This window comes from Cydia strobilella, chromosome 2 (assembly GCF_947568885.1).
Source record: "Cydia strobilella chromosome 2, ilCydStro3.1, whole genome shotgun sequence".
Classification (NCBI taxonomy): domain Eukaryota; kingdom Metazoa; phylum Arthropoda; class Insecta; order Lepidoptera; family Tortricidae; genus Cydia; species Cydia strobilella.
Window position 1 is genome coordinate 28,631,571 of NC_086042.1, and position 12,931 is coordinate 28,644,501.

Consider the following 12,931-nt stretch of genomic DNA (forward strand, 5'->3'; position numbering starts at 1 on the left):
GGATAATAGTCGGTTGGTGTCACATTACACTTAGAGTAAATTGTCTCATTACAAGGGGCCTCTACGGGTTGGCTGTGAGTCCTGTGACAGTTTATTTTTGTATGGAGTAGCTGTCTCGTAAAATGTTTGTAGACATTTTTTGGAAGTTTAGTACTTTCATGTATTTAGAAATGATGGGGATTAACGTGAAGGCAAGGTGAAGGAATAGTGTTAGGGGTTTGCTCAAAGCTTGTTGAGGTTTTTATCTTGTATATTTCTGACGAAGCCTGTGGCGGATTATTACATATGACTAAACCTAAACACTAAAATTACTTTTGTATTTATAAACAACGTAAAGCCACTTTATCTAATATTTTATAGACTTTTTAGGGTTTAACTAAGGCCTACTTGCACCATCCCACTATCCCGGGGTTAAGCGGTGAAACCGTTAACTTAAGTGTCAAAATGTACTGGTAACCATGGTAACTCCAGGTTTAACCAGTTAGCCCCGGGTTAGGGGAATGGTCAAGAAGAAGCTCGACGAAACTAGCAGGGGCGGGCATAGTTATCCCTAAACTGGGAGAGAAGGTATCGGTACCACTGGGTAGGTATGCCAGCGTGTTCCAAGCAGAGGTATGTGCTATAGCGCGCTGTGCGCGTATAGTGAATGAGAGTATACAGCAAGAGGGCGCTGTTGTAATATATACAGACAGCCAGGCAGCACTGAAAGCACTAAAGAAAATATCGGTCACCTCCTCTCTAGTGAGAGAATGTCGAGAGGAGCTGAACTCGCTAGGCAAGCATAGAAATGTCACGGTGGCATGGGTACCAGGACACCAGGGGGTGACAGGAAATGAGAAAGCGGACGAGCTAGCGAGGATAGGGGCGGAGACGGAATATATAGGTCCGGAACCGGCTCTGCCTATGTCAGCGGATGTCACAAAGGGAGTCATAGAGAAGGTAAAAGAGATGGAAGCACAGAGAGAATGGGTAGAAGAAACTGGATGCAGACAGTCGAAAATGATGATTAAAGGGATAGACCACAGGAGAACCAGGTATCTCTTGAAACTAGGTAAAAGCAGTTTGAGACTGTTAACAGGTATTATTACAGGTCATAATACTCTCAATAGACACCTTAAGATAATGAGAATCAGTGCAGACGCCTCCTGTCCACACTGTGGTAGGGAGGAAACTAGCTTGCACTTACTAGCAGAATGTACTATGTACGCGGCACCGCGTTATAATACATTTGGTAGAGACATACTAGAAGAAAACGAACTAAAGGATATCGAACTTAAAGATGTCCTTCTGTTCTGCAGGAAAACAAGAAGATTTGAGGAGAATGGTGTGGGAATGCCGCCGGGACAGTAACCTGCAGCTCCAACTACAGGGAATTGGGCTGAATGAACACGACATGTGATCGACAGCCCGCCTGCTTCCGGCCGGGCGTCCCTATACTACATCTACATCTAGGGGAATGGTGCAATTGTGCCCAAGTCATATTTTGTTTATTAGATCTATCAACAACGGTTACTATTTTAAATTATTGCATATTTGGGAATTATTAGTTAACTACGCCCATACAAAACTTGCATAAACTTAAAGTTAAATCATATAATTAATTGCAAATCAAAATATATTCAGTCATTACATTAATAAATTACGGCGTTATGTTGAAAGTTAGATATCTAAAGAAAAACCTTATTGTCAATTTATTAATTTTAACGTAATTTATTAATGTAATGATTGAATATATTGAATATAACCGACACATCGAGATATTCCAGTGTAAATATATTTCAATTTTACAGTGTACTTATTTCTTCATCAGAACAATTCCAGATGCCATCGAAGACCATTATACTTGTCATTAAAATTCATTACCACCCTCTGGCCGCGGCGTCGCCGTCGCACCGCGTTTGTTCTGAGATTTGCAAGCAGTTATCTTTTATGGGGCCGAGTGTACCGACGCTTGTAATCACAGAACCGACGATTGTGGATAAAATTAATTTTGTAAAATCATGTGCCCTGTACGTCTACCCTGAAGAGGGTTTTTTTTATTAATTCTAAGATTAAACTGAGAATTTCTAGAGTCTGGCTAATGAAAGTTGAACCTGCAAAAAGGATTGCATAGCTTTTATACTTTTTATAATTTTCATATTCTAGAAATCATAAAAAGTATAAAAATTATCCAATCCTTGTAATCAAAGATTTAATGATATTGCCGCGTTTTTGCTGGTTAAATTTTCATTAGCCAGACTCTACTTTTCTAAGTTATTGAAAATGATTTTAGAAGATTGTAAAAAATATTTGCTTGACCGAGCGCCAGCGAAGGTCTCCGTTTCAGCTTAGGAAAAATGCTTTCATACGTCCGGATGTTCTCCTCTGCAGGTCAGATTTCTAAATCGATTATCGTGAAATTTTGTAAGCAGGTTCGGTGTTAGATTTTTTTTTTCTGTCGTTTCGTTTTTTGGAAAAAGTTCAAAATGGCGGAAATTGGCATAAAGGACCTAAGCGCCAGTAGAGTCTATAGCACTTAAGACCATTGTGAGTTCATTGTGATAATCACTCAACAAACTACTTAGCAATTTTAATTTTTTTAAGCTTATCGCGATGTCTACAGCTGGAGAAAGTAAAACAAATGGAAGTTTTAAACAGATATTTCTTAAAAAAATTAATATTGTTGATATGTAGCATCCAAACTTTCAATAAGTATCTATCGATAAATTTGGCGCCCATCACTAGTAAACTTTACAGCAGCGAGCGAGCATCGCATCACGGCAAGATGAAATATTCAGTAAATTGTACCGGATTTAGGACCGTACGGGCGCCGGACTATCGACTGTTCATGTCTAAGTCACAACACTAATTTTATCAACATGATTTTGATTTTCAATTCCGAGTTGTTACCTTTGTACTAGACTTTGTTTGACTTATGAAATAAAACTATGAAAAAGGATTATATCGCGTATATTGAATTTATAATACATCCCGACGTTTCGAACCCTTTGCGTTCGTGGTCAACGGGTGACTGAGGAAGAGCTACAAAGTTCAAAATACCCACATACAAAAAATAATGAACCATCATAAACTATAAACTTTAAGGCTGGTTGTACATGCAAAATCGGTTCATAAGGCTAGTTATACACTACAACTATTTTCAAGTATATATACGCGATATTAGGTTCATGAGATACAGCCTGATGACAGACAGACAAACCAACATACAGACGGACAGAGGAATCTTACTAATAGGGTCCCGTTTTTACCCTTTGGGTACGGAACCCTAAGAATGAGCGTCGCATGACCACCGTATTAAATATTAACAGACAATTAAACTGCCAGTCGCCACAACTCGTCGGGACTCGAACAGACTGCCAGGAGACTGAGCGGCGCCGGGGCAAAGACTAACTAGATAGGATAGGACACTTCATACTAGCCCTGTATGGAAGGCACGATATAATCGTGCAAATTACTTTGAAGAAGTTCTGGGTAGGCTCAAAACTTTTTTAGGGTTCCGTACCCAAAGGGTAAAAACGGGACCCTATTACTAAGACTTCACTGTCCGACTGTCCGTCCGTCTGTCTATCTGTCACCAGGCTGTATCTCATGAACCTGGATAGCTAGACAGTTGAAATTTCCACAGATGATGTAAGGTGCACTAGGGTAATTCCGAATGATTTTTGCACTAGTTGATAAGGTGTATATGTCTCCATGAACCAGTCAGTATAGCAAAGTTTTTAGACGGAAATAGTGAGTAACTTACTTACTAGATGGTATAGCCTAACAATCGATTACAGAATTTGTCATAAATAATGTAAGATTTTCAAAATACAAGCGTTTCAAATCTAGTTTTTTTTTTCGTTGCGAACGTGCAATTCCGAATTGGTTCGGGTAAATCCGAATACACTTGAAAACGAGTTTAATGTGTATGTCGCATAAGGTACATATTACTCTTTTGATTAGAATTACCCTCCCTGCTCTTTTTACTCGATTAGGCTTATAGGAGTACTTATTCATGTGTGTGTCAAGCTTTTATTTCGGAATTACCCGATCAGGAATCTGTGGTACTCAAACTTTAATGACACTTGGAGAGGACAAAAAAAATTCCGGCTTGAAATGCTACGAATCGAGGAAAACATTCCCATACAATATGTATGAAAATTAAAACTTTTATTTTTTTAAGCCAATCGATTTCATTCCTATCCAGTATCAATAGTTTCCTAGGGGTCGACTTATGATAATGTACCTACTTACTAAAAATCCACATATTAAAGAAAACTTTTTCCATACACGTAGAGCAGAATTTACTATGAGAAAAAAAAAATAGCCTGTGAAAAATAAAAGATAATTTTGATTGTTTGGGAACCACTGGCTGTCACTTTGAGAAAACAAGGTCGGGTAATTCCGGAACACTTTGTGACACGGAATTCCCCACTCCGGGTAAATCTGAAAATGTAATAAAATTCAAGCTAGAATAGTTTGAGCCCATTTAAAATGGCTAAAAAACGATAATCTCTTAAACACAAAAGCAGTCAATTCATTTACTCACCAAATTACAGAGTTAGCGATGGTCGTCTAATTCCGAATGTCAAAAAAGCGGGAATTTTTCACCCGCTCATTAATCTGATGCGCCACACGCGTAGTTTCGTCGCTAGCGTCCCGAGCCTTCTAACTCGGGGAGGGAGATACTTGAACGTCATAGGAAGTGTTGCCAGAGCAAATAATGTAGCCGCGTTTAGTAGATATTAGTAATTTTCGGAATATCCCGATTTTCGGAATTAGCCGAGTAAACCTTATTTCTGTTGCCGCTATAACAACAAATACTAAAAATATAATAAAATAAATATTTAAGTAGGGCTCCCATACAACAAACGTGATTTTTTTGCCGTTTTTTGCGTAATGGTACGGAACCCTTAGTGCGCGAGTCCGACTGGCACTTGGCCGGTTTTTTTAATACAGTTGCTCAAAAAGTACTACTTTACGTATCTGTTTAGCGTGTGGAAAGTTGGTTTTCGCCAACTAGTGGTTTTTACTTTTCCAATTTTTTAAAATTTATGTAATAAATAAAAAACTCATTGAAGTGGGTTCAATAATAATAACAGAATCCATTCTAGTCGAATAAAAGCTGAAAAAAAACACCTCTTCATAATGTCAATGTCAATGATGTCACAGAATTAATAATATAAAAGTTTCGAATTCCTTACTTGTTGTTTTTCTTATTTTTTCGCAACTGTATTAAAAAAAAACGTCGTTCGATACAAGTGCGGAAATGTCATTATTCACTCGTCCCGAGTCTATATCGGTACTAGTGAGATAATGACATACTTTCCGCACTAGCATCGAAATGTACTATTTCGAGGCAAGGGCGATTGATAGTGCAAACACCTAGACACCTAAGAAAATAACTACCCCAAAGAGATGGCGTTAATTTTTTCCGGAAGTAGCACCATAGGTTTACCATAAGTATATTAAATATTTATGCAAGTGCAATTGAGTCGCTTCAAACTTCAATCAAACTCTGGTAAATCGATCTGTCAGATTTTGCGATTTTGGTATTAAGAAAAGGTAATAGGGTCGATATTTCCTAAGAGTATCCAATGGATTTACCCGAGTTTGTAGTTAAGCGGCACAATTTATGTGTGCGTGCGTGCGCGCGTACGTGCGTTCGTGTGTGTATTTAAAGATCGCTTTTCGGTGAGACATTGTGAGGAAACTGGACTAACTAATTAATCCCAATAAGGCCTAGTTTCAGAAGTTTTCGCTCTGGGTTGGAAGGTCAGATGGCAGACACTTTCGTCAAAACCGAATGCCTGTGCGCCTGTGCCAATTCTTCGGTTTACGTTGCCGAGTGGTCCTAATCCGAAGTTGTGACTTGTGCGAGTTGTAAGCCGTAGCAAAACAAAAAAAAATTATGATTGTAATCTGCATCAATAATAATGATTGCGTTTAAAATTATGTTATGCTATAGCGAATCAGTGACGGATTTACACTAGGTAACGCTAAAAAGACAGACTAAAGGACTATGACGATCTCGAAAGACAGCGGCGAGCCATAGCGATGAGAAGCAACATGTTGGCGCGTCGGTTTGCTCACTGTTCCGACCAAGCCAAAATAACTTTGTTCAGGGCGTACTGTCAGGCGTTCTACACCAGTCAGCTGTGGTACCATTACACGAAACTATCGTTCAATAAGCTTCGAGTACAACAACGCGTTTCGTGCAATGTTACGGCTACCGTGGCGGTGTAGTGCATCTGGCATGTTCGCCGTGAACAGAGTAGATGACTTTTACGCTATAATGCGTAAAAGGCACTGATCGTTTGTCGGGAGAGTGAGCGAATCGACGAACGGCATTGTTAGCGTAGTGTACGCAACCTGCTATTGTATGAGCAAGGCCTCCGCTGCAACTATTTAATTAAGTAGTGTTAGATTATTTAATATTAGTTTAATTTAGTTTAGAATAGTTAAATGTAATATAGATTAGCATGTATAAATTTAATGTAATGGGTTGATACCTAAATAAATAACATTTTTATTTATTTTATTTATTTAAAAATGCAATCTTCATAAACCCTCTGTTTTATCAAAGCTCTTTGCCTTTATCCAACTAGGCAATGTACCAAATACCCTGTTCAGTAAGAAATTTATTACATTATGTTATAGCTGAAAGCTGCCCAACGAGAATGAACTCTAGGACAAAGGAATAAGCTACATATTTGTTTGTAGATTTTGGGATTAAGATAGTAAAAATAGGGTGCCTATTCTAGTCGCAGGATAATTTTATTCAGTGTAAGTAACATTTTCCATTTATATGGTAAAGGTGTTGTAATACAGTGAGTGGAATTTTAACGCGTATTTATTTTTCTTTATTTATGATTCTAAAAAAATTCTCAGTTTAGCATATTTATTAGGGTTCCGTACCCAAAGGGTAAAAACGGGACCCTATTACTAAGACTCCGCTGTCCGTCTGTCCGTCTGTCTGTCACCAGGCTGTATCTCATGAACCGTGATAGCTAAACAGTTGAAATTTTCACAGATGAATGATGTATTTCTGTTGCCGCTATAACAACAAATACTAAACAGTACGGAATCCTCGGTGCGCGAGTCCGACTCGCACTTGGCCTGTTTTTTTATTATTTGTTATAGCGGCAACAGAAATACATCATCTGTGAAAATTTCCACTGTCTAGCTATCACGGTTCATGAGATACAGCCTGGTGACAGGCGGACAGACGGACGGACAGACAGACGGACAACGAAGTCTTAGTAATAGGGTCCCGTTTTGACCCTTTGGGTACGGAACCCTAAGAACGCAACCTACCTAATTACCCAGACGGTTTGTTAGAATTGTCTCGATGAGTATTTGTCGAAAGAAAAGTATCTAAAGCGAAAAGCTTGTATCAAAAAAAATATTTTAGACAAAAATCTCATTCACTTATTCGATTAGGTCTTGTCGGTTCAAGCCAGCTTTTATAAATATATTCGTAGGCAAGGTTCGGAACCGGTTTTTTCTTCATACAAAAAATACCGGTATTATTTTACGTTCTTTTTCGTTCTTTGGTTTATTGTTTCATTGTTAAATAATTTAATAATACGAAGTAGTTACCTAAATACATGATTCAGTCCTACGTAAAGAGCATAAAATAATTCAAAATATTGGGTTATTTTGGGTTTTACAAAAAAACCGGTTCCAGGCCCTGTCCGTAGGTACCCATCTACTTTTAATTCTCTAATTAATTAGTACTACCCTTTTAACTAAACGAAGTTCTGCTTCCTTTTATCGAACTCCCCAATACAATTTCGAAATAGGATGGAATAAGACTCCATTTTTATAGACGGAGAGCCAGCTCCGGAAAATGGTACCTACACGATAATGAAAGCAACGAAACTTGGCAGTTAGATAGTTTGCAATATTCTTATTTGGCAGGTGTTCATCGGTGGAGTTCTGAGAATACAAGCTACTTGATGGATGCAAGTTTTACAGTTCCCTAGCATTGAGGGGAATCATGACTGTGTTTAATTCGAATAATTATAAAATAACAAGATGTTTTTGTTGAAAGTATTGAGGGAAACAAGAGCCAGGTGATGTCTAACGTTTTATAGTAAGATTTTTAGTGATTGTTTGCGGTTTTTATGTCCACAACAGTGCGTAATGTAGTTTATTCTAATCATAACATCTCGGACTCTCTGATCTTCGGGACATTTTCTGATCAGATCGGGGAAATCCTGAAGAAAGGCCAGGTCAAGAGCACCCTAAACCGGCGAGCGTGTATAAGGAATGTTATGAAAGTGAAGGAAGCGAAAGAGGTATGTCAGGATCGTAGAAATAGGCGTGATTATATGTATGTATAACATCTCGGACCGGTCCTGTATAAATGATACAACTTCCGGACTGTTCTAGTGTATTGGCATTCCTATTTTTTCAACTGAAATGTTTGCTTTCCTGTCATTTTGATCTCTACCGACAAACAGCTGCCAGAAGTCCGGATCTAGTAATAAGGATTAGCAAACATAATTAGTATAGCAAACTAACGGCAAAGTTTCGTTCTTCTCATTACCACCGTACACCGGTTTGACATCTCTAGATTGCCTAGATTTTATTTATTTTATTTTATTATTGAATTTTCTTTTATAATTTATTGTACCTATGTGTGTTATGTAAATTTTATTTGTATGTCACTAACTTTAATTAATTTTAAGTTTTGTTGTACTTACTAACACTATATGGATCAAAATGATTTGAAATAAATAATTGAATTGAATTGACATTATGAATAAGAAATTGCTTGTTGTCGATATCGATAATACTTGAATCGATATTTAATTAATAAGTAATTATAATTACTAGCACTGGTGCGTACTGGTACGTTTTTGCCCTTAAAAAACCGGGCTATGAATTATGATAACATGATCAAAGGTACATGCCCTTTTTCCGTGGCCAGCTCTTAGTCTCTTATTGGTGTTTTGCGTTGAGAATAATTGGAAAACGTTAATATCCTGTCATGGCGTCAGGTGCAAGGGATCGCCGTTAAGACTGACCAGGAAAAGGTTTGTTTAATTAAAAAGGTTATAGGAATTCTGCATAAAGGAGATCATCCATAACAAAATGAAAGTATCGTTCGGATTTGTTGCACAAGCTTTATCGCTGAACGTGCAACTTGTGGAATGAGTTACCATCTGAGGTGTTTCCCTTGTTCACATGTACATGTATTGTGTACATGGGGTTTTTCAAGAAGCAGGTTAGGGTTCTCAAAGGTGGGCAACGCATAAGTGGCTCCTCTGATGTTGCTTATGTCCATGGGCGGCGATGACTGCTTCCCGTCAGGCGGCTCGTCTGCTCGTTTGCTTCCTATTACATAAAAAAAACTATTGCGGCGCGTCATTGCAGCCGACTGTCGGGAGGTGAGACAGTTTTGTTAAAAATTAAGACTCCCCGGCAAACTCGGTTCTCCATACAAACGTAGTTACGCTCTCATTTTAAAACGACTATCTAGATTGCTCTGAAACTTTGTACTTACAATAGGATAAGAAAGATAAGGGTTGATACCCTTATATTCCGAAATATTCCAAAATTGAATCTTGAGCGTTATGAGGGTTTCAAGGGACGAGGGTTTCTTTTTTTGCCATTTTTTGTGACCTTTTTTGCCACTTTTGTGTTATTTCTAGTCAGGATCACGAGCCCTTTTCATCCTCATAGGAGAAAAAAAGTGTCCCAAAATTTCCATACATTTTTCAAACTTTCCTTTTTGTTACCGCCATACAAAGTATATGGGGAAATGGTAACACAATAGGAAAAAAAACTTGGGACATTTTTTATCCCATTAGGATCGAAAGAGCTCGTGATTATTTCTACTCAGAAATAACACAAAAATGGTAAAAAAGATCATAAAAAATGGTAAAAAAAAGAAACGCTCTTATCACCACACCAACACAAAGAAAATATTAACTCAATAAATATTATCAAACAAAATCAATTCAAAATGAATGTTATTGAATATTTACCATTCAAAATCATCAGTTAAAAGTCAATTTTACCAGCCAACATAAAGGAAACAACTCGACATTTGCATTTGATTACTTTCCCCCACATGTGAATTAAATGCAACTTTCTCGTCAGTTGTTGAACAATCAAAAGAGCCATTACCGGCTGGTGTGGTGTTAACAACTATTAATAGTTTCCAAGGTCCCTACCTATAAACCAGGGGTCGGAAACCGGTATTTGCTCCATACAAAAATACCGGTATTATTACGTTCTTTTTCGTTCTTTTGTTTATAATTTCTTTTTAATGGGACGTTTTAATAATGCAAAATTGTTTTTTAAATAAATGATTCAGTCCTACGTAATGAGCATTAAAAAATTCAAAATATTGGGCTATTTCGGGGTTTTAAAAAAATACCGGTTCCGAGCCCTGCTATAAACACTACAATCAACTTTACACTTGGACAAAACCATACTGGACTTATATTGACCGGAATATAGACCGCAATCACGATTTGTATTATAATTGATGCATGTAACTTCGTCGAAATATCGGGAGCTCATAAATAATACAAAGAGTAATCACGGTCTATATCCCGGTCAATATAAGTCTAGCGAAACTAACCGTGAATCATTCAAAACTCTAAAACCATACTGGTTTTACTTTTTGGCAAATATTTTACTCAAAATGCGTAAATTAACATGTCATACCTGATGTGCAAGGTAAAAAAAAACATTATTTACCATATAACCTTTATTGACGTAATGACACCCGGCGACGAGCAAATATATTAAATATTTATGAACATAGCGTCCCCTGCCTGCTATGCTCAAAATTTATGATCATTGGATATTGGAGATTCATTTTAAATTAAAAATATTAAAGTTAAGTTTATAATAATTATAAATTTTGATATGTGGTCGTATAGCAGACAGGGAACGATAGATGTATGAAATATATGAATCTCATGCCTTTCAAGCCAATTCTAACGTACAGTCCCCATCAAATATATCGGAGCGGGCAAGGTGCTCACAAATATCTGAACACGCCTCTATTGTCAAGGCATTAGAGTGCGTGTTCATATATTTTTGTGCACCTTGGCCGCTCCGATATAACTGATGGCGACTGTACACTGTACACTATCATTAGAATGATATGTCTATACTAATACGTCTGAATTTGTCCTGCAAGTACGAGCGAAAAGCATCCCCAGGTAGCAAAATGACGTCAGCGACGTCATAAGGACGGCATTATTACGTCATAATGACGTCGCTGACGTCATTTTGACGTATAAATGCTACTGGGGTCATAATTGATAACTGAATGAAAATCGATGTTACTGCCCGGATTTTTGATATTTGCAGCAGTAATACAATCGGCAGTAACGTCGCGCGGCAATACTGCAGGAAATGCTGATGAAGTCTGAATCCAAAGGGTACCTTTAGCGACACAATATCCTTGAAATTCATACATCCATGATTATGAAAGTATAGGCAAAAAAACTTCTTGCGTGTAGTTGTTTACAGTTTGCAAAAAACTCAAGCGTAATCAATTATTATATTCGTATTTAGCCCGAGATAATTACTGAAAGAAGCTCGCCTTTTCGTTGTCCAATGCTATTTTCAGAGCCTAAAATTTGAATCTTGAGCGTAGCGAGGGACTCAAAAACACGAGATGTATAAATAACTTTGCTCTCGTGTGACACATTATAATTTTTCACCTCAGTAGTAAGAACATATTGAAGGTTAAAATGTATTTCGAATTTGTAATATACCCCTAAGTATAAAGTGGCAGTTCAATGGCCTTCACTAAATTAAAAAGCTACTTTGTTTCACTCCCTGGAGTGACGAAAGTCGCACTTTCCTCACTCCAGGGAGTGACGAAAGTAGGCTTGTTCGAGCTGCTGAGGTGAAAAACAACTGGCAACATTGCCGCCATTTACTCGTCACTCACTTCGCTTCTCGCATCCCTAGCGTAACATATCGATAATATTTCAAATTATAAAAAATATAGTTTAATGCTATACAATGTAAACGTGGTAACGCGGCTAGTGTGATGGGCACCTTTGCACCAGGGACAACTCGAGGGGGACTTTTTGACTAGGCTTAAGTTTAGTCTTAAGTTATTATTGAATTTTTTATTTTATTTGATAAATAATTATCAAATGTAAATACAATTTTAATATAAGGTGCTCACGAGGAACCTGAAAGATTTGAACCACGAATTTCTGAGGAAAAAAGAAGGAAAAAGAGAGTTTAGGTCAATTTCACCAAAAAAATTTTTTTTTTTGGATTTTATAAATGTATTTGTACATAAATCAGTAATATGTAATAAGTAAAACTATCACTTTAAATATTTTTCGTTACCCTAGTTTGTGCAGTGTTACTTGTCACTTTTTGATATCTGTCAATAAGGTTATTAATAAGTAGACTAGGTAATATAGTGGCAAAACAGCCATCAAAGAGGCTTTTTGCAATTAGTAACTATAAAATGTGTTTTATTTTAAATTGGAATTAACTAAAACTTGGCGAATTCTAGAAAAGTTCAAAGGACATTTTAATATTTAAATACCAATGATCATGGATGGAGGGGTTCCATCGCCAAAGGTCGCGAAATTCACGACAACGCATGGTTCCAAGACCTTGAGGCACAATCCACCTGATGCTACTGCTGATATGGCTCCCTACTTCAACTGCCACAAATGCGGTCGCAAATGCCGGTCTCGCATCGCGGCTCTCTGACTGTATAAGTCACGAAAGAAATCCACCTGATGCTACTGCCGATATGGCTCCCTACTTCAACTGCCACAAATGCGGTCGCAAATGCCGGTCTCGCATCGCGGCTCTCTGACTGTATAATTCACGAAAGAAATCCACCTGATGCTACTGCCGATATGGCTCCCTACTTCAACTGCCACAAATGCGGTCGCAAATGCCGGTCTCGCATCGCGGCTCTCTGACTGTATAAGTCACG